Genomic DNA, 19,642 nt, shown 5'->3' on the forward strand with positions numbered 1-19,642 from the left:
TTCTTATGCTGAAAAATTACCTAAACCAAGATCCCTCGAGTGAATGGGCCTAACTCTATTTAAAGCTCGTCCTTGATCCCTCAACAAACTTAGTTTAAACGAGTTGCATTAAGATTACAACATAATAAAAACTAAATCACTACACTCCATTTCTAGACATACAGTTTTCTAGCTTGCTCTATCAAGTTCTAAGGCTTTGAAACACTTTCCAATGCTAAAAATCCAAACTATACATACAAATGGGTGATCAAGCCACAAGCATGTAAAAATAAGTATAGATAGAAGCAATGAACACATAAAAACATCATTAAATAGATAGTAAGAGAGTATTACATCAAAGGTTCAGCAAAACTCTCCAACAAGAGATTTAGCCTTCCATTACAAGTTAGAAACTTTCAGCACAAAGGATAGATTTTGAGGAAAGGCAAAGGCTACAAATGGTTGAGGATGCCTCCTCCAACCTCTAGAACCCTAAAATCACTTCTCTAACCTAAACTCTCTTGGAGGCCGGTGCTCTGTCGCTCTAGCTTCTCTTCTTGCTCTGTTTTTTGAATCCTCTTTTATTTTACGCCAACTTCAGTGTTTTAAAGGCTTCTTGACGTTTCAGATTCTGAAGGCTCGCTTAGCCAGCTTGGCTCGCTAAGCGTGAGTTAGTGAATTCTGGCTTAGCGAGTTGGGCACACTGAGCGCGAGAAAGGACAAACAACTCATTGGGAGAGCTTGCGGCATGCATATCTTTGGCTGATCCTCTTCTAGGGTTTCCTAACACGCTAAGCGAGCTGTGTGCCATGCAAATGGCTCGCTTAGCGAGACACTAACTGCTTGAACCTCCTTCTTCTTTTAGCCTGAAACTGAAGTTGATTCACATTGATTCACAAAAATAGGAGTATCTATTGAGTAAAATTAAACTAAATATGAAAATATGTACAATTGCTACAAAAAGAACCATAAATTGGAGGAAAGATGATAATTTCACGTGACTATTAAATACAAAACTTAGTCGTAAATGACGACCAACAAACTCCCCCAAATTTATAGTTTTGCTTGTCCTTGAGCAAAGAAATAACAATTTACTTGTCCTCAAGTGATAGAATTCAGAGTGGTTACTCAAAAATGTGTTTGATCCAAAACATTCAATCACATGAACATAAGTGGCGAGCAATACTTCAACCAACAGTTCTTCATAAAGATATGCAGAATTTCAAAGATACGAGCATGATCATTAAGCAGCACAAGTGAAATAAACTAGCAAGCAAGATAGATATCAAGGAAGGTTCATCAAGCCAAATCCTCACGGTCACTGTTTCTCTCATAAGCACAAGTGTTTAAGGCAATTCTTCAATTTTACAACCAACACAAGTCTCAACTTTTGCATTTCATCTCATGACATACAATCACAAATACAAATATTGAATCTGAAGGACTTTCTTGGCTTGTAATGAGGCTGGGTTGCAAACAATTCATGGTTTTTCTAGGATGTAAAAACTTAGGTTCTAGGAGAGCATTCATCCTTAGATCAACTCTTTTCCTTTTATTCCAGCTTCTATTGACTTGCCACCAACATTTAAGGCACTTAGCTTAAGTAACAACACACATATTTTTATTCTTGAAACTTCTCTCTCTTTTTTTATTTTATTTTAGCAGTCTTTGTTGCTTCTTATATACTTTATGTGTGGCCGTTTACTTATCTTACCACAATTACCATCACCCAACATCGTCCCCCAAATTTGGGACAAATTTTCTTTGCACCATGATGCTCTCCTACAACCTAAGAAAGGTAGATGGAGATTATAATTCAACAGGCTCAAGGTTCATCTCAATCAATCATATTTAAGCTCAAAATGGGTGCAAGGGATTCATCATTCATAAACAAGGTAACCTATTTGGCTAAGTGGCTAATTCAATCAATCACGACCTTCATCATTTCCAAAATCATGCATTCATTCAGTATTAAGAGATTCATGCAAAAATCAGTACCCAATGCTAGTCGTTCTCTCACAATTAAGGTTCACACACTCACCGGGTTATGGCTAATGATTACCTTCACAATTTACCTGTCAAACAAACTAACAATTTCACCCACGTCCCTAATTCATGTTCTTTCTCTTCTAATTACCGCATACTTATTCAAAGTATGTGATCTAACATCGCAATTCACTCGAGTCATGGAATCTATCAATTTCAAAGTCATTCACAAACACAGAAATTTTAAAACCAACATAACCACTGCATAAATAACTGTAAACTATTTCAAAAACTGAAAAATTTGCTAAATAAGTAAATAAACTAAACTAAAACTGAAATTTAAAACTATATCTAAAAAGCAGAAAATAAATAAATAAAGCCTTGTCTTTAGTCATCCTATGCCGGTGTGGGCTCATCATGAGGTGAGGAAGGAGCATTCTGGGCTGGCTGAGGTGTATCCTGTGTTGTAGTGGGCCAGGGATCCCAAGTGCTCTGCGCCGCGACCATGCCAGCTGCATAGTCTGTTTCTCCAGCGCCATCCTCATCCTCTGTTGTAGAAGCAAAACTTCAAGAATTATTTTGATGATGCCAAGGAATTTCAAAGATCATTCAAGATGAATTTCAAGGATGAAGAAAGCAAGATGTCAAGCAAAAGCAAAGATCTCAAGATAAGAATTAAGATAGACTCTTAGAAAAGTTTTTTGAAAAGCACAAATGATTGACCAAGTGAGTTTCTATCTTAACAAAAATTTTACCAAGCATTTTAATCTCTGGTAATCAATTACCAGAAGGTAGTAATCGATTACCAGTAGCCCAAATATTTTTGAAAATGGTTTTTCAAAGGTGTAATCGATTACCATGACTTTGTAATTGATTACCAATGCTTATAACGTTCAAAAATAGTTTGAAAAACCATGTAATCGATTACACAAAACATGTAATCGATTACCAATGGCTCTGAACGATGAAAATTCAAATTTTAAATTAAGAGTCACAACTGTTCAAGAAAAATAATTGTGTAATCGATTACACCAACATTCTAATCGATTACCAGTGGAGAATTTTCAGAAAATCTGCCAACAGTCACATCTTTTCATTGGATTTTTGAATGACCATCAAAGGCCTATAAATAGGTGACTTGGGCACAAATTTTCTTCAGAGTTTTCCCTATTCAAAAAAGGCATAATCCTCTCAAACAAAAATCTCTTATCATCCAACATTCCTTGGTCAAACACTTGTGTTATTCAATAAGGAATTAAGTGCTTCATTGTAAACATCTATCTTTTTCAAGAGAAATCATCATCTTCTTCTTCTCTTTCTAATCAAAGGGATAAAAGACTGAGAGCCTCGTATTGTAAAGTATCTGAACACAAAGGAAGGGTTGTCCTTGTGTGTTTTAGAGAGTGTAAAGGATTTATGAGATAGTGGAACTCCCAAGCGGACTTCTTGGGGACTGGACGTAGGCAACGGACTTTGCCGAACCAGTATAAAAACTGTGTTTGCACTTTCTCTTCCCTTAAACTCTTTTATTTGTTGTTGCTTATTGTTTCTATTCAATAAGTTTAATTTGAATTATTATTTAGAAACTCATTTTAAAAGGAATCTTGGGACTTGGGTTAAAATCTGTATAGAAATTTTAATTGGGAAATAATTTGTGATATCTTAATTCAACCCCCCCTTCTTAAGATATCTGAGGCCACTTGTCCAACAAGTGGTATCAGAGTTTCATTCTTGTATAAAGTTTAGAAGTTTCAAGAATAATGGTCTCAGCAAACTTTTTATTCCCAGAAGGAAATTCAATAAATAGGCCTTCTATTTTTAATGGAGAGGGTTACCGCTACTGGAAAACCCGAATGCAAATCTTCATTGAGGCAATAGACTTAAATATTTGGGAAGCCATAGAAATAGGACCTTATGTACCCACCATGGTGGCTGGAAATACAACAACAGAAAAGCCTAGGGAAAATTGGAGTGAGGAAGAAAGAAGACGAGTACAATATAACTTAAAAGCCAAAAACATAATTACTTCTGCCCTAGGAATGGATGAATATTTTAGGGTTTCAAATTGTAAGAGTGCTAAGGATATGTGGGACACTCTACAAGTTACAGATGAGGGCACTACTGATGTTAAACGATGTAGGATAAATACTTTAACTCATGAGTATGAATTGTTTAGGATAAAGACAAATGAAAGTATACAAGATATGCAGAAAAGATTCACACATATAGTTAATCATCTAGCATCATTAGGAAGAATATTTCCAAACGAGGATCTCATAAATAAAGTATTGAGATGCTTAAGCAGGGAATGACAACCTAAGGTAACAACCATTACTGAGTCACGAGATTTAACTAACATGTCTCTAGCTACATTATTTGGAAAGTTATAGGAACACGAAATGGAACTATTAAGATTAAATCAACATGAAGAAAATGATAAGAAGAAGAAGAAGGGAATTGCTCTTAAAGCCTCATCTTCAATCCAAGAAGAAAGTGATAATGAAGATTCAATTGACTTGGATGAAGAGGAAGATCTTATTCTCTTTGTCAAAAGATTCAACAAATTCCTTAGGATGAGAGGAGCTCAAAGAAAACAAAACTTCAAACCTAAAAGAAGGATTGAAGAGTCATCCCAAACTCCAAGATGCTATGAGTGCAGTCAATCCGGACATCTGAGGGTTGATTGTCCAATCTTTAAGAAAAGAATGGAGAAGTTTGAAAACAAGAACATTGGAGAAAAAAAGGCAAAGAAGGCCTACATCACATGAGATGATAACGACTTAGAATCATATGATGATTCTGAAAAAGAAGTGATTAATCTATGTCTAATGGGCAAAAACTATGAAAGCGACGAAGAGGTAACATCTTCTAACAAATCTATTTCTTTTGATGAGTTACAAGATGCATTTGCTGAATTACATAGCGAATCTATTAAACTTGCAAAACTTGTTTTTTCATCAAAGAAAACTATTTCAGATTTAGAGAAAGAGATTTCAAAGTTAAATAAAGAGTTAGATCATCTTAAGACTGAAGTGTCAATATGTAAATCAAGTGATAAAGTTCATGCTTCTACTATGACTATTGAAAAAGAAAATTCATGTGAATGTTGTAGTAAATATGTAGAAGAAATTAAAAATCTGAAAAACTCACTTGCCAAATTTTTGAGTGGCAAAACCAACCTAGATATTATATTAGGAAAACAAAGATGTATTTTTGATAAAGTAGGGATTGGATATAAACCAGAAAAACAACAAAAGTTTTATAAAAATTTCTTTTCTTCCACACAAAAATGTAATCCTCCTTTCATTACATGTTTTTATTATGGAAGAAAAGGACATGGCATATCTACATGCTATTTTAGGAAAAATTGCAACAATATTAAAATGATTAGGGTCCCAAAAGGATCCGTTGTTCACACTAACACTCAAGGACCCAATAAAGATTGGGTACCTAAGTCACAATGTTGATCTTGTAGGAACCCTTGAGGAAAAAGTGGTGCATAGATAGCGGGTGCTCAAAACATATGATGGGAGATGCATCAAAGTTCACACATATCTCTCCCAAGAAAAGCGGGCATGTAACTTATGGTGACAACAACAAAGGTAGAATTCTTGGAGTTGGAAAAATAGGTACGAATTCTTCAACCTCCATTGAAAATGTTCTACTTGTTGAAGGCCTTAAGCACAACCTGGTTAGTGTTAGTCAATTATGTGATAAAGGCTATCTGATATCATTTGATTCTAAAAAATGTTCTAAAAAATGTGTCATACAAATATAAATCATATGGGGTTTAGAGTCAATAATGTTTACATGATAGACTTAAGTAAAAAACTAGGTGATAATCAATGTTTTCTTAGCAAAAATGATGATCCATGGCTATGGCATAAAAGGATTGCTCACATTAACATGGAACACTTAAACAAATGAATTTCAAAAGATTTAGTTGTTGGATTGCCAAAACTAAAATTTGAAAAAGATAGACTATGTGATGCATGCCAAAAGGAAAAAAAAAAAACTAGAGTTTCATTCAAATCCAAAAACATTGTTTCAACTACTCAACCGTTACAATTACTACACATGGATTTGTTTGGCCCTTCTAGAATCATGAGTTTTGGAGGAAGTTACTATGCCCTTGTTATAGTTGATAATTATTCTAGATACACTTGGACACTATTTATCACTCATAAGAATGATGCATTTCAAGCATTTATGAAACTTGCAAAAATGATTCAAAACAAAAAAAATCTCGAAATTATATCTATTTGGAGTGATCATGGGGTGAATTTGAAAATAAATAATTTGAATTATTTTGTGATAAGCATGGCATTGAACATAACTTTTTTGCACCTAGAACCCCTCAACAAAATGGAGTTGTTAAAAGGAAAAATAGATCTTTGGAAGAAATTGCTAGAACCTTATTAAATGACACTCCTCTTCCAAAATATTTTTGGGCTGAAACCGTTAATACTGCATGCTATATCCTGAATAAGGTTTTAATAAGACCCATTTTAAAGAAAACTTCATATGAACTATTTAATGGTAAAAAACCTAACATTTCACACCTTCATTTTTTTGGTTGCAAATGCTTTGTATTAAACAATAGAAAAGAAAACTTAGGAAAGTTTGATGCTAAGTCAGATGAAGGAATTTTCCTTGGTTATTCCTTGCATACTAAAGCTTATAGAATATATAATAAGAGAACTATGACTATTGAAGAATCTATTCATGTTTCCTTTGATGAGTGTAATGCTATTCCTCCAAGAAAAGATATTTTAGATGATATTGCAGAATCTTTAGAACAAATGCATATTCATGGACAAGATTCTAAAGGAAAAGGAGAAGGAAGCAATGAAGATCCTCCAATAGAAGCCAAAACAAATGATGAACTTCCGAGAGAATGGAAAGCTTCAAGAGATCGTTATTGGTGATATCTCAAAAGGGGTAACAACTAGACATTCTCTTAAAGATTTATGCAATAATATGGCTTTTGTGTCTATGATTGAACCCAAAAATTTAAATGAAGCCATAATAAATGATCATTGGATAGTTGCTATGCAAGAAGAACTAAATCAGTTTGAGAGAAACAATGTGTGGGAACTAGTAGAGAAACCTGAAAACTACCCCATCATAAGAACAAAATGGGTATTTAGGAATAATTTAGATGAACATGGCATAATCATTAGGAATAAGGCTAGGTTAGTTGAAAAGGGGTATAATAAAGAAGAGGGAATAGATTATGAAGAAACACATGCTCCTGTTGCAAGATTAAAAGCCATTAGAATGCTTTTACCTTATGCATCCATAATGAATTTTAAGCTTTATCAAATGGATGTTAAAAGTGCTTTTCTAAATGGCTTAATTCAAGAAGAAGTATATGTAGAACAACCCCCAGGTTTTGATATCTCAGATATGCCAAATCATGTTTATAGATTGTGAAAGGCTTTATATGGTTTGAAACAAGTCCCTAGGGCATGGTATGAATGTCTAAGTAAATTTCTTTTAGAGAAAGATTTTTCTAGAGGAAAAGTGGATACCACACTGTTCATAAAGAGAAAGCATGATGATATTCTATTAGTTCAAATATATGTTGATGATATAATCTTTGGATCCACTAGTGATTCACTGTGCAAGGAGTTCTCTCTTGATATGCAAAGCGAATTTGAAATTTCAATGATGGCAGAACTAAACTACTTCCTGGGGTTACAAATCAAGCAAACTAAAGAAGGTATATTCGTCAACCAAGCAAAATACTGCAAAGAACTGATCAAAAGATTTAGGATGGAAAGTGCAAAGCACATGGCTACACCTATGAGTATTGGTTGTTACTTAGATAAAGATGAATCTGGTCAGTCTATAGACATGAAACAATATCGAGGTATGATCGGATCTCTTCTCTATTTATCTGCTAGTAGACCGGATATCATGTTTAGTGTATGCATGTGTGCTAGATTCCAATCCAACCCTAAACAATCACATTTTAGTGCAGTAAAAAGGATCATAAGATACCTATTAGGAACAATCAATTTAGGATTATGGTATCCTAAGAACTCAACATGTAACTTAATAGGATACTCTGATTTTGACTTTGTCGGATCCAAAATAGATAGAAAGAGCACAAGTGGGACATGCCAATTTATTGGATCTGCTCTTGTATCATGGCATAGTAAGAAACAAAACAATGTTGCTTTATCCACTGCTGAAGCAGAATATATTTCTGTCGGCAGTTGTTGTGCATAAATATTATGGATGAAGCAGCAACTATTTGACTATGGTATTCTTCTTGATCAGATACCCATTAGGTGTGACAACACTAGTGCCATTAATCTATCCAAAAACCCAATACAATATTGTAGAACAAAACATAGAAATAAGGCACCACTTTTTAAGAGACCATGTTCTGAAGGGAGATTGTGTTCTAGAATTTGTGGATACTAAAAATCAACTTGCTGACATCTTTACCAAACCTCTCCCTAAGGAAACATTCTTTGCCATTAAGAGAGAATTAGGCCCCTCAGATATTAGTGATTTGGATAAATAAGGTAACATTTGTTCACACACTTTGGCTTTTTGATGTTACCAAAGGGGGAGAAAATGGGGATTATTAAGAAATAAATTTCAGAAAAATTAGGCATAATCTCCAAAAGAAAGGGGGAGCTTGGACACAATGGAAGGATCATCCTAGTGTGTTTCAGAAATTGTAAAGGATTTATGAGATAGTGGAACTCCCAAGCGGGCTTCTTGGGGACTGGACGTAGGCAACGGACTTTGCCGAACCAGTATAAAAACTATGTTCACACTTTCTCTTCCCTTAAACTCTTTTATTTGTTGTTGCTTATTGTTTCTATTCAGTAAGTTTAATTTTAATTATTATTTAGAAATTCATTTTAAAAGGAATCTTGGGACTTGGGTTAAAATTTGTATAGAAATTTTAATTGGGAAATAGTTTGTGATATCTTAATTCAACCCCCCCTTCTTAAGATATCTGAGGCCACTTGTCCAACATCTGTAACCTCCACAAGTGGTGTGATAGTAGGGGTAGTCTCTAGAGTGGCCTCGAGCATCACCTCCGGCTCTAGCTACGGCTCTTGGGCTGAAGGAGCCTCACCTCCCCCCAAAGGAGAAGACTGGACTCCTGGCCAGGCCACCTGGGCCATGAAATCCTCCGTGCTGATGATGGGCCGATGCTGAGCCAAGTTATGAATGCTTTGCATCACCAGGCATAAGCCCTGGTGAAGGCTCTACAGCATCGACACCATAGCGTCTAAGCTTTGAGCGGAGGTACCGGAGGGTGCTGCTGGTGGTGGAGCTGGAGCAGGAGGAGCAAAAGAAGAGGGAGTAGAAGTATCAGGTCCCCTAGCCCTAACAATTACCATCACCCAACATCCTCCCCCAAATTTGGGACAAATTTGCTTTGAACCATGATGCTATCCTACAACCTAAGAAAGGTAGATGGAGATTATAATTCAATAGGCTCAAGGTTCATCTTAATTAATCATATTTAAGCTCAAAATGGGTGCAAGGGATTCATCATTCATGAACAAGGTAAGATATTTGGCTAAGTGGCTAATTCAATCAATCACGACCTTCATCATTTCCAAAATCATGCATTCATTCAGTATTAAGAGATTCATGCAAAAATCAGTACCCAATGCTAGTCGTTCTCTCACAATTAAGGTTCACACACTCCCCGGGTTATGGCTTGCTAGACGCAAGTTAGTGAATTATGGCTTAGCAAGCTGGGCGCACTGATCGCGAGAAGGGACAAACGACTCGCTGGGCGAGCTTGTGGCGCGCTAAGTACGCATATCTTTGGCTGATCCTCTTCTAGGGTTTCCCAACACGCTAAGCGAGCTGTGTGCCTCGCTTAGCGGATATCACTTGCTAAGCGCATATGGCTCGCTTAGGGAGACACCAACTGCTCGAACCTCCTTCTTCTTAAGCCTAAAACTAAAGTTGATTCACATTAATTCACAAAAATGGGAGTATCTACTGAGTAAAATCAAACTAAATATGAAAATATGTACAATTCTTACAAAAAGAACCATAAATTGAAGGAAAGATGATAATTTCATATGACTATTAAATACAAAAGTTAGTCGTAAATGACAACTAACATGGAAGAAATGTCCCTCGCACTGAGCCTTTCCTTTTCTCGCAGACACCCAAAACTTGTCTGAGTAAAACTACTATGTCGGACTCGTTAACCGTTAGATCATCGTGAAATTTGGACACCACCCTTGTAACAAATATTTGCACAGTCTCATTGATGGGATTTTCGAAATAGTGTTTATGCAGAGAGAAATTAGTCTCGCACGTTGACAGTAAAATAGAGGCTACAATTTCTTTCCCTTCTCTCATTCATGGAAACCCTAACAGAGCAAACAGAGAAAAAGCTTAAGGAATCTTAGGGAACTGCTAGAGACACCGCTATCACTATCGAAGTACACATGTGAGCCCGCTTAGAGGTAAAAGATAAGTTTATCGCAATTAGGATTAGAGTGAACATGTGTAGGAATCTTTAAAGGATTAAATTGGAGTTTATTTTGGGATGCTTATTGAATTATAATTTTCCTTTATGATTATAAAAAAATATTGTTGTGTTTGACTGACCAATTGATGTTTTGATGCGAATTGTGTGGAATTATTTGAGGGGTTTTACTCCCCATGTTATGATAAAAGTTTTGTATAAATAGTTATATTGAAATTATGAAATTGTGATTCAAATTGTGAGTGAGTTACAAATTGAACCTGTGATGAATGATGACATACATGGGTATTAAGATGTTTTATGTATTGAGTTGTGAGCTATGAATCATACAATCACATGACTATAAGATTCTTAATGCACGATGAGTATTATGATGGGAACCACTGCGAGGACCCGACAAGTTTAATCACAAGCGCGACAAGATAAATTTATTTTGAGAAAAATTAAGGAGTTGTGTGTTTTGTACAATTCATAGATATTGTCTGTGTGCTAAAATATTTTCTGTGTTGGACCTAGATCAAGAAGGAGATGTCTTGATGGACTCTTCGGAGTGTAGATCTTGGGAGTAAATACACTCGGTTTGAGTGTTCCTTTAAGTCTGTGCCGATTCCACATGGTTGGAGCATTCTCGTAAAACAACGTGATCCTGACTGGTCTCCCTATGATTTTACCTAGCGAGAGTGACCTGACTTACTAGTGTGTGGTTTGTCTTGTCATGTACTCTTAGGCGCCCGACGAGATTTTTCACTGACATGGTACCACATTACATATAGGATTGAGTCTTAGTCTATCTGCTGCATAACGCATGTGTATTGATCGATATTGATTGATTTAGTGTGTTTTGATCCTTAAGTACGTGAATAATGTGAAAATGAATGAGACGTGTTGTGTTGTGATGTGATGTTACATGACAAAGTGGTTGAATGACATGAGCTGTATTTAAGTAAGTTACATTTCGTTTATATGATATTTATATTTACATGTTGTCTTGTTTCTCCCTATTAGTTAGGAATGTGCCTGATAACTCATCCCTTGTGTGTTGTTTGTGTTTGGGTCCTTTAATGATCTCGAACTTTGTGTTTGTGGGAGCTGATGACTGGGTGAATTCCTTCAAGGAACCTTGTGCTGAAGGACGTCGAGACACAATGTTATGATAGGATGTGACATTAGGGCATGTGTTTTGTTTAATTACATGATGTTTTGAGCCAAAAATGTTTCTAACAAGTTTTATTTGGTAATGGTGACGTGAATGTGAGCCTTTTACCCTTTTGAAATGTTTTTATTTAAATGTGTTTTAAATTTTTTAATTAATTTTAATTTATTATTTCTTTTATTATTAGTACATATATGTGTGAGGTAGAGGGTGTCAAAATGATTATTTAAGTTAGGGAACCAAGTGAAATAGGTCTACCATATTTTGTTTTGTTCCCCCCCCCCCCCCCCCCTTATTTTATGTCCTTTACCCAAATATGTAACTATGAAAAATGTCAACAATATATTTTTTGGCAGATTGTTTTCAACACTTTTTAATTGGCTAATATTAAAAAAATTTGTTGTTGACACATGATATTTAATTATTATTCGTGGATGGCATTCAGGGATTTGTGGTCATTTGCTAAGTTAAGCCTTGCATCATCTGTTATGAGTTGCTTAGAGCAATGGTATGGAACGTGCATTGTACTACTTGCTGGTCTACTAGACAATCCTTTGATTGATGTTGGTTCCTATTCTATTTGGTAAGATTATCATGTTAAACTAATTATCATGTCATATCATATCCATTAACAACATTAAAAAAAAAAACTAAATAACAATAAGAAGATAAAACAGACAAAAAAACTATTTCCTAGTGTGTAAGTCACATATATACCTACCTTCTCTAGTCTATGCCTTGTTTGCCAAAGTTATAAAATCACACTTTTAATTCCTAGTATTTAAATTGACAATTTATCTATCTTTCTTTTATATTACAACTCATTCTAGATTGACAATTTATCTGCGAAAGATCACATATCGATTAGTCTAAGAACAAAGATGGAACCCGCTATGCATAATTGACTATTAACACAGAAATATAGAATGCATACGTTTCCATCTGTTTATTGTTTCCCAAAGATTCCTTATGTTTGAAGGATTTACAATTAACACAAATACATAAACAACTCTGCATAATTTGTCACTCTCTTTTATAAATAATCTATTATTTGTGCCGGGTTCCATCAATGGACTACTTCACAATTATATATGGATGGAATTTTACGTGCATATTTGTCCAAAGTTACTTTTAAGTAAAAAAAAATTAACATATATGTTTCCTTTTATCAAACCTATAAAACCTTATGTACAACTTGGTATAGAGAATATATATGTAAAAATACCCTACCTAGAAAGGTAACAAATAACATAACTGAAATGGTTTTTAAGGCCAGACCAACTATTATCAACCGGATCTAGAACTTCATTTCACATGTTGTGAAAATCATCACATAATTAAAAATAAAATCTGCAATTGTCAACTGGTCCTAGAACTTCATTGCATTGATGTTTACTTTTTTTGGGTTTAGTGGTGATGAGTGGAAAATTCTGCAATTTAATAATCAAGCATGATGATCTCATGCTCCGTTTTTAAATCTCGGCATTAGGGTAAAAAATATATATTATATTAAAAAATTAGATCTATGTGAATGAAAGAGGAAAAATAAGTTGGAAGTTGTGACTCACAAAAAGCAAAAGGACAAGTGCAGAGGGATGATTGGAACTTCAAATGTTGTTATTTGAATAGCGAAAGAAACATAACTTTTAAAAAGGCAATCAATTATGAAAGCAGAAACATAAAAGCAGAAGGAGCCAAATTGGGCACTAGCCAAAATCCAACTATCATTTCACGTGAACTTCTTCTATCAAGAGAAAGTGTCTCTAAAAAAAGAAATAAAAACATTGTTGTATTTGCTTAAGGAAACTGAATAAACATATTCTAACACAGGCAAAGATGAATTCTAGCAGCGCTACAACAATTTCGTTAAACATGTAAACTTGGCAGAAACTTCTCTTTGTAAAAAAAAAAAAGAAAAACAAGAACCTGGATGGAGAAGTAGAACGAAAACTTACCGAAGCCCTGACAAGGAAGCTGGAGAGAGAACAAGAGGAGCCATTCAGAGAAATAGAGGGGGAAGCAGTAAAGAGAATTGGAGGAATTGGGATAGGAGGATAGGGAAGAAAAGGAAGATGGGTAGGGTTGGGTTGTTTTTGTTTGGGGGAAATTTAATTTTCCAACAAACACCAATCCCGTAGGAAAAATTTGTGGAAAAATTATAATTTTTGATGCAAAATTGTTCATCGGTGTCGGTATTTCCAAATTTTCCGACAAAATATAATCCTTCCGTACATTCTGTTGAAAATTTTAATTTGTGATAAATTATTTTCCGTGTAGAATATTCTGTAACAAATAACATTTTTTCTTGTAGTGAGTAGTAAACCATTTCTTTTATTTCAAGAATTTAATTTGAAAAATATAGAGGGAATCTCAACATTTTTTTTTATCTCATTGGGATCAAATTTTTGAGTTACCTGATCGTTAGTTTAATAATTATTTCAAGCCAGGACATGGAGAATTGTAAAAATGATTATTACGTTTCAATTTCTTTGCTTTAAGATCTAAGATGAGAAAGAGATTTAGATAACAATAAAATGTCAATTTCAGCTTGGAATTATGTCATATATTATATTATATTTTCTACAATTTTTCTCAAGTTTTTAGGAACTTCTAAGAAAAATTAATGGAAGGTAATCTACAATAACTTTAATAAAAGAGTAGTCCAATGAAAACCCTATTATACCCATACCTAAAATGTTGACACGCGGCACTTTTTTCAATTTTTTGGTCTTTATGTCCCTTCATTTTTTGCACCATTTTGATTTGTTGCCCCTGCCACGTGTTGCATTGCAGATGCAGTTTCGTATATTAGTCCTTATCGCTCTAACATATATCACTCCCTGATTAACGGATTTCAACTCTTCATTTAATTTCACTTAATAATTGAAACTGTCATCTCTCTCCGTTTCTCTGCCACGTTACTCTCTCTCTTTCTTAATCTTCTCTTTCTCCGTCTTTCTGTTTCTCTTCCTCAGTCTTTTTCTCCATGTTACTCTCTCTTCATCAATCTTCTCTTTCTCCGTCTTTCTCTTTCACTTCCTCAATCTTCTCCTCTTTTTCTTTTATCTTTTATCTTTCTGTTTTTTCCCTCAATTTTCTTTAATGGATTTCTTAATGTTTTCCATATGAGAAATCAAATGGCTTTCGTCCAAAAACTAGAAGATGTGGGTATGTGATGGTTCTCATCCATCTTTTTTTTTTTTTCATTTTAACTTTTCTGATTCTAATGACAAAGTTTTCTTGATGTTTTCTTTTAGGAAGTTTCTTACTTTCTTTCTTTTCTCATCCTGCAAGTTCTGAAGGACTACATGTTTTGTAAGGCTTCTTTGGCTTAACTCTTTTTTTAAAAAAATATTCTACTTTTTTTTTGTAACGTTTGGTTGTTTTTTTTCCTCCTAACTTTTGAAGGACTTGATGTTTGGTAGAGCTTCTTTAGCTTAAGTATTTTTTCTGGGATTTTTGGGTTTTTATGAATGCATGGCTAGATTTTTTGTATCTTTGTCTTTGAATCAGTTTTTGGTGGGGTTTGTTTGGGAGAAAGTGTGGCTAAGTAATTTGTTTTTCCATATTAATATACATCTCTATGTCGTTTTCTTGCACAGTGAGTTCCTTCACCACTGCATCGATATCATTGGTAAGTTTGTTTTCTCATCTTTTTTGTCATTTACATCTTTCTTATCATTACATGTATTTCATATTTGTTTTTAATTTCCCTCAATTTTCTTTAATGGATTTCTTGATGTTTTTCATATGAGAAATCAAATGGCTTTTGTCCAAAAACTAGAAGCTGTGGGTATATAGTGGTTCTCATCCATATTTTTTTTTCTTTTCATTTTAACTTTTGTGATTCTAATGACTTTCACTTAACAATTCTTAAGTGATTGAAATATGATTTCAAGTTCTTCTTTATGAAGAGCAGATTGTTTCTTGGAAGAATCATCGAAAGGAAGAACTTCTTTTTATGAGCACTATGGTAAAAAAATAGTAGAGTTTAATTTTCATGTAATATGAGTAAACTTCATATGCTTAATTATCTAACATAGCATGTGCTGTGTGGCTTCTGGATCATTCAAGAAACTTGACTAGGTGCTTTTTCCAAGCTTTGTTTTTTTCTTCTTCTTGGTTGCGTGTTTGTTTTGCTTTACTCAATTGTTGGTTTTGGTGTTTAACATCTCTTTTCATCTTTGTGTGTTGATTTTTTTTCCTTGATTTTGGTTACGGCGTGAGGGTTTAAATGGCAAATCAGAGGTCATCTTTCTAGAAGCATAATCAGAAATGCTGAAACATTGGTATGTCTCATTTATTTAACCCATTTTTTACGCGTTAGGGTTTAAAAGATGAAACCGTTTTACTGTTGTTGTTATTGTTGTAAGTTTTAATTTTGTATTATTATTTTGCAACACAACACAAGATCTTCTTCTACTTCTTCATTTAGATGTTAATCGAAAACTTCATCAGCTTAATTATCTGATAGAGCATGTGTTGTGTGTGTAACATCCCATTTTTCGTAAATAAATTAAAAAGACTTTTTAGTATAAAAAAATAAAAATAAATAAATAGAGTAAATAATAGGCTTTGAGTATTCTAACTATAAATAGAGACACGCTAGGTCAATGTTCAGACTGACAATATCTTCTACGCCTCATCTTCCTCTCAATCTCGTTTTCCCCTCTCATATTCCCAAAACCCTCTCTTTTCCCGCATACCACCAAACCTGTTCCAGAAAAATGACGATCTGGAACTCATTTACCGTTGAATTGTCGTGAAATTTAAGCACTAGGCTCGCAACCTAATTACAAGAATTCTCACCGTTGGGAATTACGTAACGATGTCGGAGCTGAAAGAAATACCCTTTGCATCGTAGCTTTTTCTTTTCCCGCAGAAACCCAAAACTGTCTCAGTAAAACTACAATCCCGGATTCGTTAATCGTTGCAAAATAATGTCTGTGGATGGAGAAAGATGCATCATACGTAGGACCATGGAATAGAGACTTCAATCCCTTCTCCTTTTCTCTAACGTTTGGAAACCTTAACAGAGCAATCGGAGGAGGAGCTCTAGAGAGCACAAGAAATGTCAGAATTGATAAGAACGCTTGAGTGACTACATCGAGGTAAGAGATGAGTTATTCACAATTGGGGAGTAGTTAGAACATGTATAGAGATTCTTAGAGTATCAATTGGAATGAGTTTTGGGGTGTTTATGCAAATTTTGATTCTATATTTATAATTATAACTGTGAATTATATATGTTTGACGAACTAATTAATGTGAAATTGATGCGTTCTTGTGTAGAGTGTGAACCCTAAAAAAATGAATTCTTTTTATTAACGCGAATTATAATCTAAATAGTATTATTTTTAATGGCTTATTTTATATGAATTATTACCTTATTCTATACTTTCTCAAGATGATGATCAACATGTTATGTGTGTGTATGTGTGTCTATATATATATATTGTAATACTAAAATAAGAAATTAAACACAGTTGTAAGGTTAATGCCTAGTAGTAATTTCTTTTGATGTAATCTTAAATTAATTGTTATAGAAATTCTTTGATTAAAAATAATGTAGTTTTATTTACTATATACATATACATATATATGTTTTGTGTCATGCAAATATTATTATTGTGTGATGTGCATATGAGTTATGAGGCATAATAAGTTATTATAATGACATTATAATATTATTGTGGAGATTGAGTAGTATAAAGTTGAATGTGTTAATTTGTGAGATACATGTAAACATAAGATGATTGATGTGACATTATGAGATGTTAAATTGTGGACATAATATTTGGTTGTGAATAAGTGTGTGTGTTTGACACTTAATGTGACAATAATTATATTGTAAGCCATGAATTATATAATAACCCGACCAGTGTTGATATTGAGAAAAATGTTTATGCGCAGTGTTAAAGAGAAAGTGTAGGTTTCCTATTTAGAAACCAGTGTTAAATTGTAGTGCAATGTGTTAAACGTGTTTAAAACACGAGTGTGAGGTCGTAGGTATTGTATAATTCATGAGCAGTGTCTATGAATGGAATATGTGATGAATTGTGGAATTACATGTTGCTTTGAGATTATAATATTGTTATTGAAATTAAGTATAAGTGCAAAGTTGAACACATGTGAAATTGTGAATATGAGTTTTGGTTGTGAATAAGTGTGTGGTTAACACTTGATGTGACATTACTTGTATTATAAGCTGTGAATTATACAATAACCCGACCAGTGTTATCTTGAGAAAAGTGTTGATGCGCAATGTTGAAGAGAAAGTGTAGGTTTCCTATTTAGGAACCAGTGTTAAAGAGAAAGTGTAGGTTTCCTATTTAGGAATCAATGTTAAATTGTAGCGTAATGTGTTAAACGTGTTTAAAACACGAGTATGAGGTCATCGGTATTGTATAATTTATGAGCAATGTTTGCTTGCAAAAATTATTTTAGGGGTTGGACCTGAATAAGGAGGGAGAGGCCTTGACGGACTCTTCGGAGTGTAGGCTTTGGAGGTCACCCGATTTGAGTGCTCCTTTAAGCCTGTGCCGATCCCACATGGTTGGATCATTCTTGCAAAATAGCGTGACCCTGACTAGTCTCCCTATGATTTTACTTAGTGAGAGTGACCTGACATATCCATTGTGTGGTGTGTCTTGTTATGTACTCCTAAGTGCCCCAGGGTGGTTTTTCACTGACATGGTACCACATTGCATATAGGCTTGAGTCTTAGCATAACTGTTGCATACGCTTGCTAATTGTTTATTATGAAATTGATGTGTTATTATGTCTTGATCAGAGTGTGTGATTCTTGTATAATGTGATTGATGATTGAAAAGTGAATTTTAATTGACAAACTGGTGGAATTACTTGAGTTATGTTTAAGTAAGTTGCCTCTCAATTATATGATATGTATATCTAGTTGTCTTATTTCTCTATTAGTTAGGAATGTGATAACTCACTCCCCGTGTGTTGTTTGCATTTGGATCTTGTGATAATTTTGAACTTTGTGTTCGGGGAAGCAGATGACTAAGTGAATTGCTTTAAGGAACCTTGTGCTGAAGGATGTCAGGATACAATGCTCTGATAGGATGTGACATTGGGGTATAAGTCTTTATATTAATTGCATGATGTTAATCCATTTCATTTTACCTCATTGATTTAACAAAACATTCTGTAGATTTTGACGGTCTTGTTTTGAGTTGAATATATTTTTAATAAGTTATATTTGGTAATAGTGAAGTGAATGTGAACCTTTTATTCATGTGATAGGTTTTGACGGCCTTTAGCAATTATTTTTAATAAGTTATATTTGGTAATAGATTTTGACGGCCTTGTTTTGAGCTGAATATATTTTTAATAAGTTATATTTGGTAATAGTAAAGTGAATGTGAATTTTTTACCCACGTGAATTCGTTTACCAATATAATTATATATTTTTATTTATGTATGTATATGTCGGGGTAGAGGGTGTCACAATGTGGCTTCTGGATCGTTCAAGAAACTTAACTAGGTGCTTTTTCCAAGCTTCATTTTTTTCTTCTTGGTTACATGTTTGTTTTGCTTTACTCAATTGCTGGTTTTTTGCTAGTTTCTCAAGTCAAGAATTGGGAAGCAACACATTCCTATTTTTGGTATTTATTATTATTATTATTATTATTATTATTATTATTAAGTCATGTTTAAGGAAATTGGAGGATTTGCTAGTGCAACTTTTCCAGCAGCAATTTTAGTTTTTAAATTTTGAATTTTTGAGCTTTGAAAGAGGTGTTTGAGTGTCAGATCAGGAAGGCTTTAGGTTGTGCTAAATTGATGGTTTAGCTTTGTTAAATTGATGGTTTTCAAATTTTACAAAGAGAACCCTTTTTATTTATTTATTCAAAAGAGAATCTATCTATTTGTTTGCCCCAGAAATTTGTAAAACTATCAAAATGATACGACACCTTATGCGTCAAAGAAGGTACTTTTGACTACAAATTTCAATTTAATCTCATTTTGGTTTTGAAAGTGCTTAAGGATAATGTCATATACTAATTTAGTTG

The 19,642-nt window shown here is 34.0% G+C and overlaps 1 long non-coding RNA gene across 1 annotated transcript; it reads right to left on the bottom strand.

The window, feature by feature from the left end:
- Positions 1-1,165: 1,165 nt before the first annotated feature.
- On the bottom strand, positions 1,166-13,832 carry LOC114406104. Its single transcript, XR_003665378.1, has 2 exons — positions 13,562-13,832; positions 1,166-2,513 (listed from the first exon to the last, which is right to left on the bottom strand). It is a non-coding gene; the product is annotated as an uncharacterized LOC114406104 (long non-coding RNA).
- Positions 13,833-19,642: the final 5,810 nt, after the last annotated feature.

Source organism: Glycine soja, chromosome 3 (genome assembly GCF_004193775.1).
Source record: "Glycine soja cultivar W05 chromosome 3, ASM419377v2, whole genome shotgun sequence".
Classification (NCBI taxonomy): Eukaryota; Viridiplantae; Streptophyta; class Magnoliopsida; order Fabales; family Fabaceae; genus Glycine; species Glycine soja.